The sequence below is a fragment of the Paroedura picta genome, chromosome 1 (genome assembly GCF_049243985.1).
Source record: "Paroedura picta isolate Pp20150507F chromosome 1, Ppicta_v3.0, whole genome shotgun sequence".
In the NCBI taxonomy this organism is placed as follows: Eukaryota; Metazoa; Chordata; class Lepidosauria; order Squamata; family Gekkonidae; genus Paroedura; species Paroedura picta.
Window position 1 is genome coordinate 108,729,433 of NC_135369.1, and position 21,636 is coordinate 108,751,068.

Here is a 21,636-nt window from a genome sequence, read left to right on the forward strand (position 1 = left end):
CTGGCCCTGCAAGCCCATTGGCTTTCCCCCGCTAGGTTGGCCCTGCTCGCAGCCAGCCACCCCTTATGGGGGCCCCTAACCATGGGGAGTTCGATGCCCCGACTGAACTCCCCCCAAAACAGGCTCCATCCCATGCTGAAACCGCCCCCAGCTATGACTAATTCATACAAGAAAGCCCGCCACCCCAGGCCAATGTAACTTTATCTGAAATAACTCAACACAACCAGTATATAACAGGGTGGGTGGGAAGCTGCTCCGCTCAGCTACCGCGGGGGAAGAAAGAGCTGGGCTCCTGCATGTGGCGCCCTTATAAGGGCACCAGGAGCCTGCCCCCTCCCCTCTGCATGTTGCTTTGCACGCCACGCTTGCCTGGCAAGCTGCTGGAGCAGCACCGGAAGCACGTCTCCCTTGCGCCCACTCCTCCACAGCGTCAATGGGCAGGCTCCAGGTAAGTCTGTGCCGCATTTCTGTCCTCCCTCTATTGCAGGTATGCAGTTTGGGCATGGCCAGAGGCATGGACCTTTGGCACAGGCTGAAGGACAAAGCCAAAGCACTGTTAGCCCTTGGCTTTTACCTCGTAGCTCACAACCTGTGGCCTCAAGTGAGCCAGCCCAGCAGACCCAGTTGTACTGTATATTTCTTTGATTATATGTCTAAATTACAGTTGTCTGTTCCTTTGTGAGCCAATTTGATTCTTCAAAGGGGATACAAGTTGGATAAAAATAGTTAAAAAAACATATTTTGGCATTGGAAACATCCTCTTTCCCTCCCCCCTCCCCCCTCCCCTTCTTAAGCTTGTCTTCAGAACTGTATATATTAAAGGTTCTGTTATTTTAAAAACTTAACTTAGTAGCATATTGATTTACAAGTTCACTAGCACCTTCTGTGCTTTCTCTGGAGTTATATGGAATTGCAGGGTACTCACAACTCTCTGTGACAGGCAATGAGTGTGGTTTCCTAGCCGTGTTGTATGCAAATCTCTCATTTCTGTTTGCATTTCTTTTCTACCATGTGCCATGGGCTTAAGGCAGGCTATGATATCTCATTTTGCTCTCTTATCCATCCTGGGAAATACGTATGTTTAAGATATGGCAGCTTGACTATGGCCACAGAAAAATGTAATGCCCTAGCAGGCAGAGCAGGGGCTCCTAGGACCAAACCTGTCACTCTTGTATCGCACACGGCTCCTTTATGAGCACACACAGTGTTTTCTATGAACTGGGCATGGAACAAGCAAAGGCGCAGAATGGTCCCAGAATGGTCAGTCAGAAATTCCTGGCAAGTGCAACATTCTGGTGGAAGCCATCCCCTGGTGCTTGTCCCCCACAGCATCTGTTCTCTGGCGTTAATACTTAATTCCCAGCCGTTAAATGGATGTTCTTTTCCCCAGACACCTTCCTCAAATCCCTGTTCCAATCTGAGACCTGAAAGCAGAAAGGCTGGTTATTACAGCTGCTTTGTTTATGCTTGCTCAGTCCAGCTGAAGTCCATAAAACTGAGTGGGGGAGTAAGAGAGGGAAGATGAGCTGCCAATGGATTGTGAGAAGAAAACAGTCAGAAGGCTGGGCAGAGAGTAGTCACTAAAAGGCCCCTGGACTTTTTTCTTTTTGCTTTGGAAGTAAACTTGTTTACATTAAATTCCCTTACAAATCCAGTTTCAGCCTGAAGGGCAGTTTTAGCACTTATTATAACAAGCCACTCACAAGCAGGATTCTTGTAAATTTGTCTTTAAGTGCAGCTAGCATTGCTAGGTTGTGACTGGCAACCTCTGAGAGCTAGGGAGGGCCTAGTGGCACAAGTGACATGATGTCACTATTTGGGGAAAACCGGATGTGATGTAGCTGTAGAAATCATGATGGTAAAATCAGAGAGTGAGGTCAGGCTGTATGCAATGCTGGCATCTTTTAAAGAAATTCTCAGAGCAATGGTGGGCAGTGAGGGCTATCAGATAGACCTGTCCTGCCACAACAGTGCCCTGAGCAATCCTAGTTGCAGCCAGTCAGGAATTTCTCTTGCACAAGCTGTATTGCAATGCAGAAGGTTCGTTCCTGGACTCAGTATTGAGTCCCACTTGTCCCACTTGTATTGCTGAATGAAGCTTGCAGCATTAAACTCTGAGCAATGCATTGCAAAATTATAACAGCACCAAGGTGATCTTTTTTGCTGTTCTCTGCATTAAATAATACACGCAAACACATGAAGTTTCCATATACTGAATCTGCCCATTGGTCTATCAGGGTCAGTACTGTTTACCCTGACAGGCAGTAACTCTCCAGGATTTCATGAGTTAGGGTTCTGAAAAGAGACACACTGGCTACACACTGGCCTCACAGCATGGTTGCTGCTTCGAGTGTTAATGTCTCTCTCAGTGGTGTTAAGTGCCTTCTCTGTTCCTCGCTTGCTACTGAAGTGCAGCACTGACTGTATCCTTCAGTCCTGTGTTGTACATCCTGCCTGGGATTTATGCAGTAATGTGGAAGGGGCTGAGATTCACCTGTACGGCCAGTCCCATTGTATAAATGTCTATGGGGTATGCCATGGTTCCTGATGGTGTAACTGCCAGCCTCTTGCACAAACCCTGCTCACTGTGATGAAGCTCATGCCACAGGAATTCATGATAAATTGTGGCTTGAGAGAAAACCATGAGATGAATTCTGATGATTCCTGTGGTCATACAGAAATGGTTGATCTTCAAAGAATAGTACAAGTAATGTGTATTTTCAGCTTTATTCAATACTTTGGCCCAAAGAGAAAGAAAAAAAGAGAGGGAGGAACAAATTAATATAAATCAGCTCCCAATCACCTGAAATTAATATCCAGACATTTAAACTTGCTAAAACTTCCAGTTTCATCATTGACTGTTTTTAATACATTTCAAGACAAAATTCAGAGTTGCATTTTGAAAGCTAACATTTGGGTTTGGGTAGATTTCAAATATAAGATATAATAAACTCTCAGATAGCTCATTTAGTAATTATTTTTCAAATTCAAAATTGTTGGTTATAATTATTTTATATACAGACGACAAAGATTCATAGATTACTCAGAGACTAGTTAAATACTCAGGAAATTCCTAGAAAATATTTGGCAACAAACTTCTCAGAGGAGGGAACTGGATTTTTAGGAACTAATTTGTTTCAACTATCACTTTTCATTTGCTGAGAGTTAAAAGGCAAGTTAATCACTGATGTACATCATTTCATAAAGACAATAATGTGTATGTTGCTTCCTAGTTTATAATCAGCTCCAGCTTGTGGAACAGAAAATTCTGTTTAATAGTTCTGCTGGCCAAATCTCAGAGGAAAATACAGAAATGCACCAGGAAACATAATGGCAAGAGACAGGAATGGAAAAATACAACAGAAGCTGGACATGACTGCAAGGTTGTGCCAAGTAAATATTAAAAGGGCTAAGCCCTGCCACTCAGCCCTGAAATGAAATGATTACATAATATTTGTTTGCTCATAGAAATGCCCCTGTGTCCTTTAGGCAGCTTGGCATGTTATCATTTGAACTAATTTCTGCTATCATTGAAGAAAAAAATTGCACATAGGGGGGAAAAAACATCCTTCCGGTTTCTACTGGGAGCTTTTTGCTCTCTCTTGCTTTTTGTCTATTGGTGTATTCTTCAGGGATAGAAAGCATGCCGTGAGGCTGAAGTGAATAAAATAGTGCCTTAAACTTGGCATCTACTAAATAGGAAGTGAGATGGCACAGCTTCAAGCACAGGAGTTAGAGCACAAAAGCCTGGCTGATGCATTTGAAGCAAATCACTACTTTTTTCCTCTTCTAAATAACCTAGTCAGAAAAACAGGGATGGCTCTTGTTATGAATTAATTCCTCTTTATACAAGATAGAAGAGGGCACTGCAAGAGCTCTGATAAGTTTATATTTGGACTAGTTAAGTAGCTGTTGATATTGAGACAATTCATTTCAATTTCTTATTCATTTCATCTGAAGGATAATTGACTGGCTGACCTGTGCTAAAAGAGGGTCCACAACCCCTGAGAGGTTCAAGAACCATTAATCCATTTCTTTTTAGTCAGGACAAGAAGTTGTGTGTTCTCTGGAGTTGCACTGTTCTCCAAATAGCAGTCCTTGCAGTATTGTACCACACAGCCTCATTCTAGGATTGATAGCCCAACAACAATGGAACACCCTAAAAGCTTCACATGTATTAGCCCTAGGGGTTTTCAGTAGGTAAGCCTGCCCCCAAGTTGGAACTGAGGGTCCCCAGAAATTGTAGCTCATCTTCAGACTACAAAGATCAGATCACCTGGAGAAAATGGATGCTTTGGAGGGTGGATTCTGGCATTGTACCCCACTGAAGTCTCTATCCCACCCAGGCTCTACCCCCAAATCTCCAGGAGTTTCCCAGCTTGGATCTGGTCACCCTACTCCCTATCCCCTGCTGGTGACCAGTGTCCGGGCAAGACCTGAAATAAGAATACTTACCGGGGGTGGGAAACAGCAGGTGACAGCTCTTCGACATCCTCGAGCCAACACTGTGGAAAAAGAAGAGAAAAACATGAGCAGGAGAAGACAGAGCAGATCGATCAGAGGCGAGACGAATCGAGTGGAACAGGCACCGAGGATTCCTTAGAAGTTGTGCCTGGACTTGTGAAGAGTCAACAATGGATATCAGGGCAAAGAGAAGACAAGACGCCTCATAGGGGACGGACTCTAGTAGTTTGTTACCCAAATCATGGAAGTGGGGAGAGGGGACTACCCCCTAGGGGCAGAGCGCGGCTAAAAATAAGGAAGCCAAGGGGAGGGGCCAGAGGGGAGTTTGCAGCCGTCTGACTTGGAAACAGGAGATGGACGCCCGAAGCCGGAAACAAGGGCTGAGGGCAGTAGGGGCTGTATAGAGGGGGAGGAGACTACACAGGGGGATATAAGGGCGGTGAAGAGGAAGCACGGAGGTGGAGTGAACGGGAGAGGAAAGTATAACAGCAGTTTGGTGTGTGTATTCGGTGATTAAACAACCTACTTACCTGAATTTGGAGTCCAGTGCAGTGGTGGTGTTGGTCGGAGGTGGGCAGAAACCTGCAAGAAGGAAGGAGAAAGAGGTGTACCCCAAGAGCGAAAGGAGGGACACTTCACAGCCAGAGAGAGCCTCGCAGCTCTAGTTACTAGGCCTGGCCTGGCAACCAGTGGGAAACTGGGTGGGACTAATGGGGGTAGGGAGACATGGGGATAATGTCACTTCCAGGAAGACCCCGCAGTGATGTCATGCAGGGTACATCCTGCTCTGTTGCACACATTCATGCATGTGTAAAGGGAGGAAAGGAACCCACACTGGTTAAAGAAGTGGAACAGAGGAAGCCTCTATAAGGACTCAGGTTCTTTCACTTCTATTCTTCATTTATCTGGACAGCAAGGGCTCTGTTGTTGAGACAGAGGCTTTGTGAATTCAATACAAAGAATTTAAGAAAGCAATTATAGATTCCTACAGAGATTTCTAGTTTCTACTGAAGTACAGAAAATTAAGTTATTGACCTAGGCAGCAGGCATGAGGCCAACTGCTTCTTTGGTCTCATAGGAGGGCAACATGGTGGAGGAACTGCCTGGCTTCTCATCACAGTTTGCAAGCTTTCGGCTTTTTTCAGGGCCTGTAAGATGGGAGCTCTTCCACCAGGTCTATGGTTAAGGCCAGGGCAAAGAGAAGATCTGTGAGTCCCCTAGGAGGAGGAGCAAAGGAGGGAAGGTATTCCACTACATTCTAACAGTGGTGGCCAGCAGTTTCCACCCAGTGGGTAGGTGGGTTATTGGTTTGCCATTGTGTTTGTTGCTGGTTTTGTATTTTGTTAATTTTTGTGTTTTAGTGGGATTTTTGTAGGGGATTTGTATTTACTTATTTTATCTTGTAATCTGCCACGAACCATCTTGGCCAAGAGAGGTGGGTAATAAATTCAAATGATAATAATAATAACCGTGAGGTAGCTTAGGCGGAGAGAGTGACTGGCCCAAGGTCACCCAGCAAGTTTCCATGGTACATGTGGAGATTCAAGCCTGGGTCACTGATCCCCATCAGGTGTTCTACTACACCATGCATTAATGCAATCCGTGGGCTCATTACACTTGAAAAGCAAGAATAAAACTATGGCTCATATCCACATGTCCTATCCTCCATGAATATGAACCACATTAAAATATTACAGCTAAGATGGAGATGTTGGATGGTCCTGAGGATAGATAGGAGAAGAATAATCCTCAGCCCTACCCACCTAGTCAAAGTTCAAAGGAATCAAATGGTTTGGGGTTTGTTTTGTTTTGTTTTTACTATGGAGTACCAATCAAGCGGATTCAGTTAAATGAAAATTATATTATGGTTTGGTCAGTGCTCTGAAAAACTTGCCTCCTCTTTCTTTTGTCCCAGGCAGCAAAAATAAATGATGTGTGAGAGAAAGAGAGATAGATGGATGAAGCCCTTGGTGAGCTACATTCAGCTTGGCGGGTCACAAGTTGTAGAGATTTGAATTACTGATGTTCCCATTGGGGATAACGTGTATTACAAGGAGACTGCAATTGCTTGATTTTACACTTGTCTCCCTGGGGTGTGAATAACAAGGCATCAACAGCACTTCACAGCCACATGGTGGGAAACAGAAAGGTCTCATTTCTGTAAAAGTTTTACAGCTTGTACTACGATGATCTTGTGGTATTTCTGCTTCACTGCAAATATCTGTGGCTGCTGGCACAAATGACAGGAACATAAACATTCGGTACAGTCCCACTTTGACAAGGAAAAAAATAAATCCATGCCAGCTTCCTTATGGCCAATATCTTGCAATAAAAGGGGGTAGACAGTAGCTGAAGAATGTTCTCTGAATAGAAGTAAAAGTGTCAACACACACCCTAGCTAGAAGCATATCCTGGACCTTCCTTGGTTTCAGCATAATCACTCCCTTTAAGTGGCTGTGTATGTATGTAAGGCTATGCATGCTTATTCCCTAGGCATGTGCATCTTTGGACAAGAGAATAATAGAGCAGTGAGACCATACAGCTAAAAGAGGGACAGAATATACAAAAGACTGTATATCTCGGCATCTTCCTGCACATATTTTGTGCAGGGGTGTGGGGATTTTCTGAGTTGCTCCTGTGCCACCCTTTTCCCATTCCAGTATGATTTCTTTTTTTACATTAATCAGTTTTCTGTATGATTATAGAAGATAGCTTTAGATGAGTGGTTTAAACTGAACCTGGTTCTAGAGCAAAATCTCAGTACTAGGTGTAATATAGAGTGCTTCTGAATGCATGAAGTGCCCCTATTTATCTCTGATTGAGGACTGTTTGACTGCAGGCTCTCCCGGGGCCATCCTGATCCCCTCTTGGGAGAGATCAGCACTGATTCACTCATTAAGTGGCCAGTGAGGGCAACCACTGGCCCCCTTGATCCCAGTCAGTCTTGGCTGCTTAAGACAAGCGGCCAGTGGATAGGAGGCCCTCTGGGAGAGATTGTTAACCTCTCCCTGGCAATTGATTTGCCCTTTACTGAGGAAACCATCACTAGATCCGTGGGACCTGGTAAACTACTGCCCAGTCTTGCATCTTGCATTTCTGGTTAAGGTGCTGGAAAGGGTCGCTGTCAACCAGCTGCGGATGTTTTTAGAGGAAACTTTGGCATTTGATCCATACCAGTCAGGCCATGGGGTGGAGATGGTGCTGGTCACCTTGACGGTTGATCTCCAGTGCCAGTTGGATAGGGGCAGCTCGGCTATCCTTGTGATGTTAGATCTATCATGTGGTTGACTATGAGCTGTTAGCCTGATGTCTCATTGGGGCCAGGATCCAGGGGACAGCCTTAAAGTGGCTGTGCTCCTTTCTCAGGAACCAAACACTGAGGTGGCAGTGGGGGAAGGGTTGTCACAGCCCTATCAAATCCCTTGTGGAGTTCCTCAGGGAGCAGTCCTCTCTCGCACACTATTTAACAGTTTCATGCACCCTCTGGCTCAGCTGGTCTGGAGCTGTGGGCTGGGATGTCACCAATATGTGGATGACACTCAGCTCTATCTCCTAATGGACACCTGCCCGGACTCCCCCCAGATATATTTGCCAGAGGTTTGGAAGCTGTAGCTGGGTGGCTGGAGTAGAGTTGCCTGAAACTCAACCCCCCCAAGTTGGAAGTCCTGTGGCTGGGCAGGAAGGTGGTGGACCAGGAAGTGCACTTAGCCACCTTGGCTGGGGTACAACTTAACATCTCACTCTCAGCCAGGAATCTGTGGGTGATCCTGGATGCCTCCATCTCTATGAAGGCCCAGGCCACAGGGGTAGCATGCATGATGTTTTTCCATCTGTGACAAGTGAAGCTACTTAGTGCCTATCTGTCATCAGACTGTGTGGCCACAGTCATCCATGCAATGGTCACCTCCAGATTGGACTTCTGTAACTTGCTCCATATAGGCCTCTTGTCCCTGACTGGGAAATTGCACCTGGTATAAAATGCAGCTGCTAGGGTCTTCACAGGAACATCTTGGAGGGCCCACATCCAGCCTGTGCTGAGGCAGCTGCAATGGTTGACAGTTGTGGCCCAGATCAGGTTAAAGGTCCTGGTGTTAACCTTCAAGGCCATCCACAGTCTGGGCTGCTCATACCTGTGGGACTGCCTATCTCCTTATGTTCCCCGCAGGGCATTGTGCTCTGTGGGTATGAACCTGTTGGAGGTCCCTGGACCGAGAGAGGTGTGCCTGGCCCCTACTGGGCGGAATGAGCTCCCGGGAGAGCTGAGGGCCCTGACTGAACTTCCTCATTTCCACAGGGCCTGCAAGACAGAGCTCTTCCTCCAGGTCTTTGGCTGAGGCCAGTGCTATTACATCTGCCCCCCCCCCTACTGGTTAGCCAGTCTATGGCCCCCTTTTGTGGTTCCTGAAGCACTGTTTTACCGAAAGGTCTATTGAGCTGGGGGGAGATGGGAATTTTCGTTGCTAGGGAGAGCTTTTATAAGAGCTTTAATATTGTTTAAGGGGATTTTAATTTGGGGCCAACTATCATTACCTGCCATGAGCCTTGCTTGGGAATGGCGAAATATAAATTGAAATATAAATAAATGAATGAACGAATAAATAAATAAATAAATAAGATGTGCCCCGATGCCAGCTCCACCTCGAATGGCATGCTTGCCCAACCTTGGGGTGGTGCTCAGCTCCCAGACAGCCAATGCAGCTGCCCAATCCTTGGCATGGGCCCAGGACGAGCCAAGCATCAGGCTCAGAGATGCTGAATGTCAACCACACCCCACTTGGGTGGGGCTGGCAAGGGACAGGGGTGGAAGAGCCTGCCCTTGCTTAAGAGGTGACTGGGGAGTGAGGGCGGAGGAGGCCAATAGGAGCAGGGAAGGGAAAAGAGACAGTGACAGGAACCAACTGGGGAGGGGGAAGCATGGAAGGTGTCTCTGGGATTCACAGGGGAGGATAAAAGGAAGTGCTGGGGAAGGGATGGGGTGGCGGTGATGGTAGAAGAGGAAAAGGGACAGTAGTAGACAGAGTGATAGGAGAATTGATGTGAAAGATAGAAGGATGTTTGAGAAGGGAGTGAGAACAGAAGGGCAGGAGGAGTCGAGACCAGTTGGAGGAGAGGAATGAGGAAGGCGGTAGATGCGAACCAGAACCAAGCGTGGCTGTTGCAGCAGCACTCAGCACTTGTCCCCAGAGACAAGTGACATGGAGGAGGAGGACTCTGGAAAGGAAACACTCTCCCCTCCCCCCATACATAGGCAGCTTAGTGGTGGCTCTGCCCTGGGCCCCAAGAGTGATGACCCAGGCAGTGGAAATCCAACAGGACAGGCCGCTGGGTGTCACAAGGACATGATTCCAAGTTAATGTTTACTTCAGTCTAACTTGCTTCCATGCTTATGATGAAGTGTAGGAAGAAAGCTTCACTGATAAGAGTTGCTTTGCCAAATATTTTTGTTTAAAAGGTATTTTTTATTTTCAAAATTAAGATATGAAAATCATGGGTGTTCAAACTAGATCAGGGTTTGCAGCAGTGGAATAATAAACCTTTTCATTTTTCTTTGGAACTGATTTTGAGCCCATATATCTGAAGCACCTTGAAATCAAAGGCTGAATAGTCATGGGCAAGGCTACCATGGAACAGAAAGAGTGAGAAATGCCATTTATTCAAAATGGAATTTCCATGCCTTCTCCTCGGGAACATGAAGGTTTATTTTAGTTTATCATTTTATTTATGAGAGTTTTGTCCCTGCTTTCTAATAAAATGTCCAAATTCTTAAGAGTAAGCAACCCTTACTCCTTCTGCATCTGAGAAGATATGATCACGTTTGGCTCATGTTTAGGCAGTGCTAATCTTTAAATCTCTGTTATTTAGTAACTACATTTTATGTCACAGTAGTTCAATGTCTTCAAGACATTCCCAAGCAAAAAAAAAAATGAACCCCATGTACTCAGAGCTCTTTTGCATCAGTATGAACCCGCAGGATATTCGAGTATGCAGGACAAAAGGTCAGGACTTTTGATGTTTAAAAAATGTGGAAAACTACAAATGAGTACAGGCACAAAAATGTGACTGAGAACAATGCAGTCATTACAAAAGGCAGGAGGAATGCAGGCGGGAAGAAAAAGGCAATAAGTATTTTTGTAGGGAGCTTGATTTTATAATCTATTGGCAATCTGAGTTCAATTTATATGAGTTACACAAAGGAACTGTATTCTGAAAGAAACGAGAGTGGCGTGATAGCACATCTGTGCTCTTGTACAACTGTCAGATTGTTTTAATGGAGTTTGCACAAGAGAAAGTCCCTGGGGACAGGCTGTAGACTCGGCAGCTGAATCCAATGTACATTTCTTACATGCGTAAGCGATGGGGTGCAGCAGGAGCATTCGGCTGGCTTTGAATTCTTAATCTTGCATTCTTATCAAAGAGTATGATTAATTCTCACCATGCAGTCCTGCCTGGCATATGGCAATGTGTGGACTTTCGAGGGATCCATTCATGCAACCAAGTACCCCCCGGAGCCAAACCGGTACTAATGGAACAAAGCACATTTGGCCTTCTAAGCTTCTTAGACAAGAAACTATCTGGAAACATGTGCAGGCTCTCTGAAAATCTCTGAGCAGGACCTGGATATAAATTTAATACATAATTATTATTATTGTTGTTGTTATTGTTTGATTTATTTCCCACCACTCCCTGGGTAGGCTCGTGGCGGGTAACAGTTGTCTTAAAAACCCCAATTAAAACCCCATTAAAAGACATTAAAAATCATAACATAACATGGTGGCAGCCAATCACAATCTACTCCCACCTACTAAGGCGATAGAGAATGGGGGGGAGATGATGTATACTTCAGACTCCCCGGGGGGCAACGCTCTACCTCACAGACCCCAGCCTCAACCATAAACCTGGCGGAAGAGCTCTGTTTTACAGGCCTTGTGGAAAGCTGACAAATCCCTCAGGGACTGTAGCTCACCCGGGAGCTCATTCCACCAGGTGGGGGCCAGGACCAAAAAAGCCCTGGCCCTGGCTGAGTCTAGGCGCGCTTCTCTAGGGCCGGGAATGACCAATAGATTTCCCCCCACAGAGCATAGCGCCCTGCAGGGGACATAGGGCGATAGGCGGTCCCTCAAATATGTGGGTCCCAACTCGTGTAAAGCCTTAAAGGTTAATACCAAAACCTTGAACCGGATCCGGGCAGCAATTGGCAACCAGTGCATCTGCCTCAGCACAGGCTGGATGTGGGCCCTCCAAGATGTGCCAGTGAGGAACCTAGCAGCTGCATTTTGCACTAGCTGAAGTTTCCGGATCAAGGTCAAGGGCAGGCCCTCGTAGAGCAAGTTACAGTAATCTAGTCTGGAGGTGACTGTCGCATGGATCACTGTGGCTAAGTGATCAGAGGACAGGTAGGGCGCTAGTAGCCGGGCTTGGCGAAGGTGGAAAAATGACTGGCCCGCTACTCTCTTTACCTGCTCCTCCATAGTCATTGACCTGTGCCTCCAATTTGTTGCATATATATGGTATAAATCCCTAAACTCCATGTTGTTGGGCAGAGATGAGCCATTTCCATGGGATACTGATATGTTGTCACTTGGTGGGATTGTGTACCATTGGTAGTACAGCTGCTCTGAAACATGGCCATATACGTAAGACTACAAAGAGATAAGGGGGAATAATTTCAATACATGTAAATCCTATTGTTTAGGCAGTCAGAGTACAGTTCTGAATTTGCACTCATTTCAGTGGGGCTGGGTTCAGGTTCACATGAAGGGCTGGCCATGTGGAGACAGTTGGAAAAGTAAGGCTGTAGCCAGTCTTCCTTACTGGGTATGTTTATTTATTTTTTATCGTATGGCAGAGTTACATTTAGGAGGCATATATAGTAATATAAAATATGTGAAGCAAGTTGATACAATGGGGATGCAGACTGATGAAGCAATCCATTAGCTATATTTTCACTCAACGCAATCGCAGGTGGGGAGAATCCAATAGCTCCATCATATCTCCCTGGAAAGCACGACACATTCCTGTGACAGATGGGAAATTGTTTGGTGGAGTGCCCCACAATCACATTTGGGTCCTAGTAATTTGCTCCATTTAAACAAGAAGTCTGCACAATTGCCCAAACCTGTTTCTGTTCTATTAGCCATCTTCTACCCTTACTGCCCAGACCTGCAGAGAAGGGTGGTATAAAAATCTGAATGAATGAATGAATGAATGAATGAATGAATGAATGAATGAATGAATGTGGCAAGTCAAATCCTGTGGGCCTGTGGGTTTATTGGGTTATGGTTACTGAGCAGAACTGATTTCATCCATGTTTGCAACCATTCATTCCCTAGATTGAAATTGTGTGGTTGCAGGATTTGTGCAGATCTATTGCCAGGGGTCGAAAAGCCTCTTGTGGCGCAGAGTGGTAAGGCAGCAGACATGCAGTCTGAAAGCTCTACCCATGAGGCTGGGAGTTCAATCCCAGCAGCCGGCTCAAGGTCGACTCAGCCTTCCATCCTTCCAAGGTCGGTAAAATGAGTACCCAGTTTGCTGGGGGGGTAAACGGTAATGACTGGGGAAGGCACTGGCAAACCACCCCGTATTCATCTGCCATGAAAACGCTAGAGGGCATCACCCCAAGGGTCAGACATGACCCGGTGCTTGCACAGGGGATACCTTTACCTTTGCCTTACCTTTATTGCCAGGGGTCAGGATCTTAGTATGGATAGACTTGTGTCAGCCACGTCTTTGTCGATGGGCAACCTTACTAGGTTGAAGTCATATTTCACAGAAGTACATCAAAGTACATCAAAGAAATGAACCCCTAAAATGACAATTTTCTCATAACCGACAGGAACTGTTGACAAACCCAAATGTCTGTACAAGTTTAGTGTTAGTATTAGAAATGTTTAAGAAGCTCTTGACTGCTTATTCTGAATGCCTTCCCTATGTAAATAAGAGTTGTTTTTGAAGTACCCTTACTACCTTGAAACACCCTGCTGCTGTATTCAGTCTTGGGTGTTCATGTGGGACCACTCATTCAGAAATTTCCCTAAGCTAAAAATAAGCTCTCATTCTTTAACAGAAACTGGCAAGTCACTCTTCTTAAAATAATACCAGGAGGGGGGGGGGAATCAGTGTTTGAGTTAGGACAGGGAACTCTTTGGCCACATCTGGATCCCTATGCCAAAGGGAAAAATGTACAACAGCCCCGCCAATGGCAGTTGTGTTATGCTAACTGGCACCCCTATTTTCTGAAGTGCACCCGCCTTGCATTCTGTGTAAACCCCTTGACTTTAGTGCAGGTTTCCTTGGAACATCCAATAGGTGGTGCAGTGGGGTTTTGTATAAGCTGTGCAAGGTCATTAGATGGGAGTGCTGTAACTGAAGCTGCATTTCTTCACCTGTTGTGTATTTATGATCTAATGTTGGATGGAAAATGAGCAAATACAGACTGAACCAAATATAAGAACATGTATTGGGGGGCACGTTTGTTGAACGGCAGAGCAATAGTTGGGGGCAAAATTGGTTGGGAAAGTGAGAGCACAGTCATTAAAGAACTTGATTTAAAAATCACATGTTTCAGAATGACAAAGCTTGATACCAGTGATGATGCTGGCACAAACCGATAGCTGACTGTGACCCTCTCTCTCTCTCTCTCTCTCTCTCTCCTGATAATAAAGGATGGATTTGTTGGGGGAGAGGAGTTCTGTATTTTCCAGCAACAATGAAATGAATGTTGTGAATCTGCAGGGAATAGCATTTTGATTCTTCACTGAGTTGCATATACAGGAATGCACATTTCCTGTATAATACACTCTGTGGGTACTAACTTGTTGGTGGTTCTTGGCCCTCTGGAGGTTTGCCTGGCCTTGACCAGGCCAGAGCCTTTTTGGTCCTGGTCCTGACTTGGTTGAATGAGCTCCCAGAAAAGCTGAGGGCCCTGGGGTTATTTCATCATTTTAGTTAACAGGGTCCTCCAAAACCCTTTGTGCTTCTCACTTTTTTCAGTCTATAGCTCCCTTCAAATGTGCCAGGACCCCCCAGAAAATCATATTGCCCCAGTTTAGAATGGCTGCTCTGAACCATGCTAGTTCTCTTCATTGGTCATTGGTAAGTTCCTGGGTTATAGTTGTAATAGAACATGATGCAGTTAGAAAGCACAGACTTTTTGGTGTAAAAAGAGCAAAGAAATGTATGTACAGGAATATACAGATATGCATCTTACTTAAGGTGACCAGATTGTCCCACTTTTGGAGGGACATCAGGGTGTATCTGTCAAATTGTACGTATGTTGAAATTAAAAAAGAATTACAATACTATGTTTGCGTTCTATGCATTCTATGAAACTTTTTGTTGCTCCATATAGACCAAATTTTTAATCAAGACCCCCCACCCCCACACACACACACACACACCGGTCAATGGTGTCCTGCTTTACCAATGTTAACATCTGGGCACCTTAATCTTACTTGATGTTTGCAATTAATTTATAATTATATTATTCATACTTATGTACACAATACAGGAGACATTGTGTGAGGATGATTTCCTTTTAATAAATAGGAACAGATTTTCAAAGCACAGTGTGTGGATAGATAATTTTCCAATGGGACAGGTGAATCAAATGTGGTAAGGGAATCAGTTGTGTACATTAGAGCAGATGATCAAATTCCACCTGTAGGTTGTTAATTATTTAAAGTCTGTTAATATTTCATGGTAGAGTTTAAATTTCTCTGATCACTTTTCTCATCCAGAAATTTCTCTGATCATCTCCCACACCACTAAAATCTTTAACATGTTTAGATATGTAAACTTCACCTTCAGGCAGATTTCTTCGGATATATTTATTTTTATCAATTGCATTTATAAGTTTTAAAGTATTTTCAGCCATTCAAGGGGAGGTGATCCTTGGTGCTAATCAGACAACAGTTAGGAGGGCATAATGCTAGTGACAAAAAACTGAAGCTTTTTTAAAGGTAATCATTGGCTAACATTTGCTCTTGGTCTTTATTTTTCTTGACTAGCATGGTGTAGTGGTTAGGAGTGCAGACTTCTAATCTGGTAAACCAGGTTTGATTCTGCACTCCCCCACATGCAGCCAGCTGGGTAACCTTGGGCTCCCCATGGCACTGATAAAGCTGTTCTGACCAAGCAGTGATATCTCAATGCAGCTTATTTTTAATGTTATATCGTTCAATCTTTCTTCCTTACTTGTTCCACTGAGAAAAATTAGGACCCAGATTTACATGTGAGATGTTCCTGCTACTGTAACCTCCCAAAAATCACCAAAAGGGGGGAGGGCTCTTATGACTAGCCTAGCAAATTCTGTTCAGAGGGGATGAGTGTGAGGAGCCAAGCAGTGACTGGAGAGGACCTGCGGAACCTGCTTAGGATGTACCAGGTTGCTGATAATAAGGCTCCCTGCTGGCCAGCTGAGTGATGCTGGGGAATGGCCCCCGCAGCTGGGGATCTCTCCTCCCCATCAGGTGTCTAGGAACCATTCAAAGATGTACCAGCAGTACCGGAAACCATATTGCCAGGGCCCGCAACTGAAGCCTCACCACTGACCCAGCCTCAAGGTAGGTCATGGGGAGCTCCTAAAATTATAACTGACCTCCAGACAACAGAGGGAAGTTGTACTGAAGAAAATGGCTGCTTGGAGAGTAGACTCTATTCCATTATATTTCATTGAGGTCTGTCCCTTCCCCAGACTCTACACTCTCCAAAGCACCATCCCCTAATCTACAGGAACTTCTACACCTAGGTGTAAACTGCATGGAGCTTTTATTCCAACCCCAGATCGATTCAGTCCCTGCCCTCTACACAGAATGCAATTTCCATTTGGATTTTGAGCGATTGTAATTTTCCTTCTGCCACAAGAAGGATTGATCCGGAGTGACCCTAATTATTGTGCGATATCTCAGACTGCTTTTAAGCCTGAACATCCAGCTTGGGAAAGAAAGCTCCGGATTGGGAAAGAAAGCTCCATGGTAGAGAACCTCTGATAGGCTACACCTGGTCATTTGACATGCTTGCCTTAAAGGAGAAGCCCCTAATTTCTCTCAACTTCTGTTGGTCCTGGATTTTTCCTCCCTCCTCTGCCTTTTTCGATCCTCTCCCCCACCACTCCAAGAAAAGAAAGAGGCTCCCTGCCTGGCTCCTCTACCCCCCCCCTTCAAGAAAAGAAAGAAAGAAGCTTGGCTCCCCCACACACACCTTCTGAGCCTCCCTAACCACGTGCAGAAGAATTTCCTGTTTCAGTGGGGAGGGGTGGGAGAGGAAGACCCGAGTTCAAAGCGATCTGAATTCAACAGGATTGACAATGGAATAAAGAAAGTGCAGACTCTGCCCTAGAATGGGTAGCTTTACTTCTGCTCCCAAATCTGATCCCATTGTACTCCAGGCAGGATAAGCTTGCATCCGGATCTGCCCTCCCCCCCACACACACCTAGTCATGGGACCTCCAACTTCAAAGGGTTTAACTTTAGGTGGCTACTCTTGAGCCATTCCACCACCACCTCAAAAGGGCAGAATACAGGGCTTCTCTGTTCTGTATACTGCCCTTCTAAGGCAACTGACTAGACGCTATGTGAAACAGGATGGACCACTGGTCTGATCCTGCATGTCTCCTCTTCTTATGAACTTCCCATGCCACATCTATTCTCCCAGGAAGTGGGGCAACACTGGCATGGAGAGTAACTATGCTGGCATATTCTTCTGAACTCCCTATTACATTATCAGATCAGGGATAGAAGCTGCACTATGTCAGCTCCTGCTCTGATCAGATAACATAAGAAATGAGCCCTAGGATGGAGAAAAACATCAGGTTTTGTTTCTGTGCCAGAAAGAACAAGAAATGAAAGAATAAAGGAGAACAGGAGAACAGGAGAACAGGAAGGACAATATTTGACTTGTATAAAAGGAGCCTTGTCACTCACACTGTACAATACATATTTGGAATTCCAAGCATACAGTGTGTTTGTTGTTTAGGTTTTCCATTCCTAGGAACTTAGGAAGGGTATGGGTAGATAAATAAGCTAAATAAAACTTTGGGAAGTACTTCAGCACCTCTCTATCCACTGTGTTAGCGATGTATTCTGGACCAGTTGTGGATTGTGATAGGGCAGAAAGGGCCCAGCTATGGCATCATCATGCAGGTGGCTGCAGTCGGGTGTGCAAAGAAGGGAGGAGGAGATTAGATTAGTTCTATTGCCAGAGTACAGGACTGTATATTTTTCTTCTGTTTTGTATGATTTTATCATTTTATTGTCAACCACCATGAGCCAGCATGGCCTGGGAGTGGCGCCCAACAAATACAATAAATACAATAAATAAATAAATAAATAAATAAATCATGTGGAACTTTCTCCTACCTTCGGTCCAAGCCAAGAGCCACCAGTGAGACTCTGAGTTTAAACAGGAATAGCAAGATGATGGGCCACCTACTCCTTTCCACTACAGCCATTTTAAAAATAAAAATTGCCCTATTGGTCATACCAAAAGAGAGTCAGGTTCCCATGTCTTTTTTTTTTTTTTTTGCACAAGTGACAGTCAAAAAACTGCTGGAAGGAGACAATGGCCTCTCCTGGGCCATTCCATTATTTAAGAATGTGGCCTTCTTTGGCTGCTTCCATTCATAATTGTAAAATAACATTGGAAAACAGTTTTATAGCAGGTGCCAACACCTATTGTCATGGGTGAGCAACTAGAGCCTGGTGGTCTCACTTGCTGAATAAGTTTTGAACTATCAGATGTCCAGAGCAGAAGTGAATGTGCACATGTGCATGTGTGGTTGAAACTAGGAAATGCCATAAGTTAAGCCATATACACATTTGACGGTTGAATGTACCTGGTTTGATAGATCCAATCAAGCTGAAACAATCCCCAGATTTGTTTGGAATCAAACAAAGGCCTCACATGACTGTCAACTGTCTGAGCTGGTTCCTATTTAGCTGTTTGAGCAGAAGGAGACAACCCTTTGGAGTAACCTGTGCTCACAATGCAATCGGCTGCCTTGTAGAAACTAGAAAGTGCCTTTCAGTTTGCTGCATCCTTTTATTTTTTTACTTTGTTTTGCATTTCATCAGGCTATGTGTTAAGCCAGTTTGGAGAGAACACAGCAAATATCAGCTCCTTGATCTTAACTAGTGTTCAAGACATAATCCAAACCTGCTGATTGTCAAGCACCCCTAGTTTAAAACAAGACATCTGGTTGATATTCATTTACAGTTGTGACCAGCTGAATTCTGCAGCATACATGGCATTAGAATTGGCTTTGGTAAATCAGATGTAACAGAAATTATACAACTGATTTAACATTCCGTAACCTCTAGTATAAGAATAAATACATTATTCTTATACGTTATTCCGATCTTCAAAAAAGGGAGGAAGGATGACCCGTAAAACTACAGACCAGTGAGTCTGAGCTCTGTTGTGGGGAAGATAATGGAGCAGATATTAAAAGGAAGTCAGCATGGATTTGTCTCCAACAGGTCCTGTCAGACCAACCTGGTTTCCTTTTTTGACCAAGTAACAGGTTTGCTGGATCGTGGAAATTCGGTTAATGTCGTTTACTTGGATTTTAGTAAAGCTTTTGACAAGGTTCCACATGATGTTCTGATGGATAAATTGAACGACTGCAATCTGGATTTTTAGATAGTTAGGTGGATAGGGAATTGGTTAGAGAACCGCACTCAAAGAGTTGTTGTCAATGGTGTTTCATCAGACTGGAGGGAGGCGAGTAGTGGGGTACCTCAGGGCTCGGTGCTCGGTCCAGTACTTTTTAACATATTTATTAATGATCTAGATGAGGAGGTGGAGTTTGCAGATGACACCAAATTGGGAGGACTGGCAAATACTCCAGAAGATAGAGACAGAGTTCAACAAGATCTGAACACAATGGAAAAATGGGCAAATGAGAACAAGATGCAATTTAATAAAGATAAGTGTAAAGTTCTGCATCTGGGTCAGAAAACTGAAAAGCATGCCTACTGGATGGGGGATACGCTTCTAGGTAACACTGTGTGCGAACGAGACCTTGGGGTACTTGTGGATTGTAAACTAAACATGAGCAGGCAGTGTGATGCAGTGGTAAAAAAGGCAAATGCCATTTTGGGCTATATCAACAGGGGCATCACATCAAAAACACAAGATGTCATAGTCCCATTGTATGGCACTGGTCAGACCACACCTGGAGTACTGTGTGCAGTTCTGGAGGCCTCACTTCAAGAAGGACTTAGATAAAATTGAAAAGGTACAGAGGAGAGCGACGAGGATGATCTGGGGCCAAGGGACCAAGCTCTACGAAGATAGGTTGAGGGACTTGGGAATGTTCAGTCTGGAGAAAAGGAGGTTGAGAGGGGACATGAAAGCCTTCTTTAAGTATTTGAAAGGTTGTCACTTGGAGGAGGGCAGGATGCTGTTTCCGTTGGCTACAGAGGAAAGGACACACAGTAATGGGTTTAAACTACAAGTACAACGATATAGGCTAGATATCAGGAAAAATGTTTTCACAGTCAGAGTAGTTCAGCAGTGGAATAGGCTGCCTAAGGAGGTGGTGAACTCCCCCCTCACTGGCAGTCTTCAAGCAAAGGTTGGATACACACTTTTCTTGGATGCTTTAGGATGCTTAGGGATGATCCTGCGTTGGACTTGGTGGCCTGTATGGCCCCTTCCAACTCTATGATTCTATGATTCTAATAAGTTACAATAACAGTTACAATAACAGAGTAGTCCTAAAGAGATCTACTCAGGATCCTACTCAGGTCTGTTAAGCGGGTTTTACTCCCATAAAAGAACTTTCTCATCTGGCAGAATTTTAGGAGGAGGATTTAATTTAATATTAAAGCAAGTAGGTAAATTTATTTTGAACTGCAATGCTGCAGAATGCTACAGAACCAAAGTGTTTTAATAGACTTCTAGGTTTAAGACATTCCTTTAAAACCATAGATTTAATCCCTTTCTAGGGGCCAGCAAGAAGGCTTACTCTGGTGCTGATGCTGGGTTATGAAACTCTATCAATGTTCATTCATGGATCAACTGCATTAAAAATATATACATGGTCCAACTTTATGCATGGTTATTTAGAAATATATCCTACTGTGTCTATTAATGCTTATTTTTGTGCATACAATTGTAGACTTATACTACCAATCTGACAAGGTGGTGGGAAATGATAGGGCAGAATCCTGACCAAAAACTCTGCATGACTGATCCCATAATCTGTATCGCATTGTGCATGGGGCCACATCATGCTTTGATTGGATTGCCATCTTTATCCCAGGATGAAAATCAGAGATAGCAATGGTAAAAAATGGTTCAACTCTAGCCTTCTTAGCCTTTAATCTAATGTTCATGTCCGTCTATTTTGATTCTTATTAAGCACACAGTCTTCTTCTGAAACAACATCTCGCTATGAATTTCAGTCAACAAGATGAATTTAATATATGGGTTGGAAGCCAAGCAGAAGCACTCATAAGTGGACATGGGAAGTCTAAGTGTCATAAAGGGATTGATTTGCAATTTGTACAATGCAAATGGTACTTTAGAAACCAAGTTGTGTATTTCTACCATCGCTTCACATGCTGTGACCCTTTCATAAAATGACAAATGGTTTCATTCAAGTTCTTGGTGTCTCCCTCTCTGCTTTCTCTCCCCCTCCCAGCCAGGAGTGATTCAAATAATTTCCACGTCAACCCTGTTATGTGTGAAGTGCCTGAGACAGAAGTTGTTGCTGGGGACCAGGACTTCCTCCTGTGCTCAGTCATCCTTCAGCAGAGTCCAAGTGGTAGATAAGCTGCTCTTTGACAATGTAAGAAGGAGAGAAAGGACCTGAGCAGTTCCTGTTAGGGAGGTGATATTCTCAGAACGCATGTGCTACCTTCGAAGATCAGAATTGTCTGAACAGTGCAAAAACTAGGGACAATTGATGCACTGACAACAGCCTTTAATTAAACTACTACCACATTGGTAAAGGTCTTTGTCTCACTAGTGTGCATTGTATGAGGCCTTGGCAGAAGGGCTTCATTTGGCCGCTAACATAAATATTAGAAATAATCTTTTGATGGGAAATAAAGATTGGCATTTGAATGTATAACAAACAGGCACACAGATGCAGTTTCCACACCAGAGGCTCCACACCCCAACTCTTCCTGCTCCTTCATGGGAGAGCATTAGGCCTGGTGCACTTTG